The following is a 6,486-nucleotide window of genomic DNA, read 5'->3' on the forward strand; positions in this document are numbered from 1 at the left end:
TTTCGAAAATATATAATAAAATAAGGATAGAAATACTTATGTAAATCATTGGTGAGAATTTCAGATAAGCGCATAGAGATGCTTTCGTTCCTCTGAACCTCTACTTTCCTGCTGTCTTCATCCAATCAATCCTACTCCTTTCCATGGCTGGCTTTATGTAAAGACATCACCGTTGTCAATGGCTACTTTTAATCCTCTCTGGAAAATGGTCCGATGCGCTGTCACTGCATGGCTAATTGTCTGGAGGCATCACCCTTGTCAATGGCTACATCCTATCCTCTTGTGAAAATGGTCCAAATGCTCTGTCACAGCACGGCTAATCATCTGAGGTTCTCGATCATACTGGAATAGGATTCACCCTCCTTTTGCGTCTGTCACTACGCCCAGCATTCGCGAGTTTGAAGTTCGTCACAGTCATTCAATCCCAGAGTCCTACTCGGAATACCACAGACAAGGTTTATACTTTCCGGACTCTCATGAATGCTGCCATCAATCTAGCTTATGCCACGAAGATTCTGATTAAGAGATCCAAGAGATACTCATTCAATCTAAGGTAGAACGAAAGTGGTTGTCAGGCACGCATTCATAGGAAATGATGATGATTGTCACGTTCATCACATTCAGGTTGAAGTGCGAATGAATATCTTAGAAGCGGAACAAGTTGAATTGAATAGAAAAACAGTAGTACTTTGCATTAATCTTTGAGGAACAGCAGAGCTCCACACCTTAATCTATGGAGTGCAGAAACTCTACTGTTAAAAATACATAAGTGAAAGGTCCAGGCATGGCCGAATAGCCAGCCCCCATGATCTAAGAACTAGGCGTCCAAAGATGTCTAATACAATAGTAAAAAGTCCTATTTATAATAAACTAGTTACTAGGGTTTACAGAAGTAAGTAATTGATGTATAAATCCACTTCCGGGGCCCACTTGGTGTGTGCTTGGGCTGAACTTGAATGTTACACGTGCAGAGGCTCTTTCTGGAGTTGAACGCCAGGTTGTAACGTATTTCTGGCGTTCAACTCTGGTTTGTGACTTGTTTCTGGCGTTTAACTCCAGACAGCAGCGTAGAACTGGCGTTCAACGCCCTTTTACGTCATCTAAACTCGGCCAAAGTATGGACTATTATATATTGCTGGAAAGCCCTGGATGTCTACTTTCCAACGCAATTGGAAGCCCGCAATTTTGAGGTCTGTAGCTCCAAAAAATCCACTTTGAGTGCAGGGAGGTCAGAATCCAACAGCATCAGCAGTCCTTCTTCTAACTTTGAATCTGATTTTTGCTCAAGTCCCTCAATTTCAGCCAGAAAATACCTGAAATCACAGAAAAATACACAAACTCATAGTAAAGTCCAGAAATGTGAATTTAACATAAAAACTAATGAAAACATCCCTAAAAGTAACTAGATTCTACTAAAAACATACTAAAAACAATGCCAAAAAGCGTATAAATTATCCGCTCATCACAACACCAAACTTAAATTGTTGCTTGTCCCCAAGCAACTGAAAATCAAGTAGGATAAAAAGAAGAGAATATACTATAAATTCCAAACTATCAATGAAACATAGCTCCAATCAGATGAGCGAGACTTGTAGCTTTTTGCCTCTTGAATAGTTTTGGCATCTCACTTTATCCATTGAGGTTCAGAATGATTGGCATCTATAGGAACTCAGAGTTCAGATAGTGTTATTGACTCTCCTAGTTCAGTATGATGATTCTTGAACACAGCTATTTTATGAGTCTTGGCCGTGGCCCTAAGCACTTTGTTTTCCAGTATTACCACCGGATATATAAATGCCACAGGCACATAACTGGGTGAACCTTTTCAGATTGTGACTCAGCTTTGCTAAAGTCCCCAATTAGAGGTGTCCAGGATTCTTAAGCACACTCTTTTTTTTGCTTTGGACCTTGACTTTAACCGCTCAGTCTCAAGTTTTCACTTGACACCTTCACGCCACAAGCACATGGTTAGGGACAGCTTGGTTTAGCCGCTTAGACCAGGATTTTATTCCTTTAGGCCCTCCTATCCACTGATGCTCAAATCCTTGGGATCCTTTTTGTTACCCTTGCCTTTTGGTTTTAAGGGTTATTGGCTTTTTGCTCTTGCCTCTTGGTTTTAAGAGCTTTTGGCTTTTTCTGCTTGCTTTTTCTTTTTCTTTCTATTTTTTTTTCGCTATTTTTTTTTCTGCAAGCTTTGTTCTTTGCTGCTTTTTCTTGCTTCAAGAATCATTTTTATGATTTTTCAGATTATCAAATAACATGTCTCCTTGTCATCATTCTTTCAAGAGCCAACATATTTAACATTCTTAAACAACAACTTCAAAAGATATATGCACTGTTCAAGCATTCATTCAGAAAACAAGAAGCATTGTCACCACATCAATATAATTAAACTAAGTTCAAGGATAAATTCGAAACTCATGTACTTCTTGTTCTTTTGAATTAAAACATTTTTCATTTAAGAGAGGTGATGGATTCATAGGTCATTCATAACTTTAATACAAAGTTACTAAATACTAATGATCATGTAATGAAGACACAAACATGGATAAGCACTTAACATAGAAAACAAAAAACAGAGAATGTAAGAACAAGGAATGAGTCCACCTTAGTGATGGTGGCGTTTCCTTCTTGAGTAACCAATGATGTCCTTGAGCTCTTCTATGTCTCTTCCTTGTCTTTGTTGCTCCTCCCTCATTGCTTTTTGATCTTCTCTAATTTCATGAAGGATGATGGAGTGCTCTTGATGTTCCACCCTTAATTGTCCCATGTCGGAACTTAATTCTCCTAGGGAGGTGTTGATTTGCTCCCAAAAATTCTGTGGAGGAAAGTGCATCCCTTGAGGTATCTCAGGAATTTCTTGATGATGAGCTTCTTCATGTGACTGTTGAGATCCATGAATGTGCTCTCTTGTTTGCTCCATCCTTTTCTTAGTGATGGGCTTGTGAGATGAATCTTTCCATCTCCCATGGCTCAGAGGTAAAAGCAATTGCCTTCCCTTTTCTCTTTCTTGAGGTTTCTCTGGCCTTAGTTGCCGTCAATGGTAATGGAAAAACAAAAAAAAGCTATGCTTTTACCACACCAAACTTAGAATGTTGCTCGCCCTCGAGCAAAAGAAGAAAGAATAGAAGAAGAAGAAGAAGATATGGAGGAGATAGAGGGATGTATTCGGCCAAGAAGGGGAAGAGAGGGTTGTGTTGTGTGAAAATGAGGAAGAATGGAGGGCTATATATAAGGAAGGGAGGGTGGGTAAGGTTCGGCCATATAGGGTGGGTTTGGGTGGGAAATTGATTTTGAATTTTGAAGGTAGGTGGAGTTTATGAGATAGGTTTATGGGGAAGAGTGGATGGATGTGAGTGGTGAAGTGGTGATAGGAAAGAGAGATTGAGGTGATTGGTGAGAGTTTTGGGGAAGAGTGTTTATGGGATTGTGTAAAAGAGGGGTGAGAAGAAGTGAGTGGAGGTAGGTGGGGATCCTGTGGGGTCCACAAATCCTGAGGTGTTCAAGGATTTACAACCTTGCACCAAATTAGGCATGCAAAATGCCCTTGCACACAACTCTGGGCGTTCAGCGCCAGATTGGTGCTTGTTCTAGGCGTTGAACGCCCATTTGTTGCCCATTTCTGGCGTTGAACGCCAGAACCATGCTTGTTCTGGGCGTTCAGCGCCAGATCTTCTCCAGGATGCAATTCTGGCATTCAAACGCCCAGATACTACCCATTTTGGGCATTCAGTGCCAGAACCATGCTCTGTTCTGGCGTTGAACGCCAGCCAGATGCTTCTTACTGGCGTTTAAACGCCAGTAAGGTCTTCCTCCAGGGTGTGATTTTTCTTCTGCTGTTTTTGATTCCGTTTTCAATTTTTATATTTATTTTGTGACTCCACATGATCATGAACCTAATAAAACATGAAAGAACAAGAAAAATAGAATTAGATAAATAAAAATTGGGTTGCCTTCCAACAAGTGCTTCTTTAATGTTAATAGCTTGACAGTGGGCTCTCATGGAGCCTCACAGATGTTCAGAGCATTGTTGAGACTTCCCAACACCAAACTTAGAGTTTGGATATGGGAGTTCAACACCAAACTTAGAGTTTGGTTGTGGCCTCCCAACACCAAACTTAGAGTTTGACTGTGGGGGCTTTGATTGACTCTGCAGTGAGAGAAGCTTTTTATGCTTCCTCTCCATGGGTACAGAGAGAGATCCTTGAGTTTTAAACACAAGGTTGTCCTCATTTAATTGAAGGGTCAATTCTCCTCTGTCAACATCAATCACAGCTTTTGCTGTGGCTAGGAATGGTCTTCCAAGAATGATGGATTCATCCTCATCCTTCCCAGTATCCAAGATTATGAAATCAGCAGGAATGTAAAGGTCTTTATCCTTTACTAACATGTCCTCTACTTGTCCATAAGCTATTTTCATGGATTTGTCTGCCATTTCTAATGAGAAATTGGCTTCCTGTACCTCAAGGGTTCTTAGTTTCTCCATTACAGAGAGTGGCATGAGGTTTATTCTTGACCCAAGGTCACACAGAGCCTTCTCAAAGGTCATGGTACCTACGGTACAAGGTATTATGAACTTTCCAGGATCCTGTTTCTTCTGAAGCAATGTCAGTTGATCCAGATCACTCAGTTCATTAGTGAACAAGGGAGGTTCATCTTCCCAAGTCTCAATACCAAATAGTTTGGCATTCAGCTTCATGATTGCACCAAGGTACTTGGTAACTTGCTCTTCAGTAACATCCTCATTCTCTTCAGAAGATGAATACTCATCAGAGCTCATGAATGGCATAAGGAGGTTTAATGGAATCTCTATGGTCTCTAGATGAGCCTCAGATTCCTTTGGTTCCTCAAAGGGAAACTCCTTATTGATCACTGGACGTCCCAGGAGGTCTTCCTCACTGGGATTCACGTCCTCTCCTTCCCTTATAGGTTCGGCCATGGTGATTAATTCAATGGCCTTGCACTCTCCTTTTGGATTTTCTTCTGTATTGCTTGGGAGAGTACTAGGAGGGATTTCAGTGATCCTTTTACTCAGCTGGCCCACTTGTGCCTCCAAATTTCTAATGGAGGACCTTGTTTCATTCATGAAACTTACAGTGGCCTTAGATAGATCAGAGACTAAATTTGCTAAATTAGAGGTATTTTGTTCAGAGTTCTCTATCTGTTGCTGAGTAGATGATGGAAAAGGCTTGCTATTGCTAAACCTGTATCTTCCACCATTATTAAAGCCTTGTTGAGGCTTTTGTTGATCCTTCCATGAGAGATTTGGATGATTTCTCCATGATGGATTATAGGTGTTTCCATAAGGTTCACCTAAGTAATTTACCTCTGCTATTGCAGGGTTCTCAGGATCATAAGCTTCTTCTTCAGAAGATGCCTCTTGAGTACTGTTGGATGCAGCTTGCATTCCATTCAGACTCTGAGAAATCATATTGACTTGCTGAGTCAATATTTTGTTCTGAGCCAATATGGCATTCAGAGTATCAATTTCAAGAACACCCTTCTTCATAGACGTCCCATTGCTCACAGGATTCCTCTCAGAAGTGTACATGAACTGGTTATTAGCAACCATGTCAATGAGTTCTTGAGCTTCTGCAGGCGTTTTCTTTAGGTGAATGGATCCACCTGCAGAAGTATCCAATGACATTTTAGCTAATTCAGATAGACCATCATAGAATATATCCAGGATGGTCCATTCTAAAAGCATGTCAGAAGGACACTTTTTGGTCAGTCCTTTGTATCTCTCCCAAGCTTCATAGAGGGATTCACCTTCTTTCTATCTAAAGGTCTAAATATCCACTCTAAGCTTACTCAGCTTTTGAGGAGGAAAGAACTTGGCTAAGAAAGCCTTGACCAGCTTATCCCAAGAGTTCAGGCTATCCTTAGGTTGAGAGTCCAACCATATTCTAGCTCTGTCTCTCACAGCAAAAGAGAAAAGCATGAGCCTGTAGACTTCAGGATCTACTCCATTAGTCTTAACAGTATCACAGATCTGCAAGAATTCAGTTAAGAACTGAAAAAGATCTTCAGATGGAAGTCCATGAAACTTGTAGTTCTGCTGCATCAGAGAAACTAATTGAGGTTTAAGCTCAAAATTGTTTGCTCCAATGGCAGGAATGGAGATGCTTCTTCCATGTAAATTGGAATTAGGTGCAGTAAAGTCACCAAGCATCCTCCTTGCATTATTATTATTTTCGGCTGCCATCTTCTCTTCCTGTTCGAAAATTTCTGAAAGGTGCTTGCTGGATTGTTGTAATTTAGCTTCTCTTAGTTTTCTCTTTAGAGTCCTTTCAGGTTCTGGATCTGCTTCAACAAGAATGTTCTTGTCCTTGCTCCTGCTCATATGAAAAAGAGGGACAGAAAAATAATAATAATAGGGATCCTTTTTACCACAGTATAGAGGTCCCTGTGTGAGTAGAAGAACAGAAGAAAAAAATTCGAACACTGATGGAAGAGGGGGTTCGGATTTTTTTTGTGAGTGAGGAA

General features: G+C 40.6%; 1 non-coding gene across 1 annotated transcript; it reads left to right on the forward strand.

The window, feature by feature from the left end:
* Positions 1-5,701: 5,701 nt before the first annotated feature.
* LOC148573688 (small nucleolar RNA R71) lies at positions 5,702-5,809 on the forward strand. The gene has a single exon (XR_015905537.1). It is a non-coding gene; the product is annotated as a small nucleolar RNA R71 (small nucleolar RNA).
* The last annotated feature ends 677 nt before the right edge of the window (positions 5,810-6,486 follow it).

This window comes from Arachis ipaensis, chromosome B2 (assembly GCF_059453495.1).
Source record: "Arachis ipaensis isolate K30076 ecotype BB chromosome B2, ASM5945349v1, whole genome shotgun sequence".
NCBI classification, from domain to species: Eukaryota; Viridiplantae; Streptophyta; class Magnoliopsida; order Fabales; family Fabaceae; genus Arachis; species Arachis ipaensis.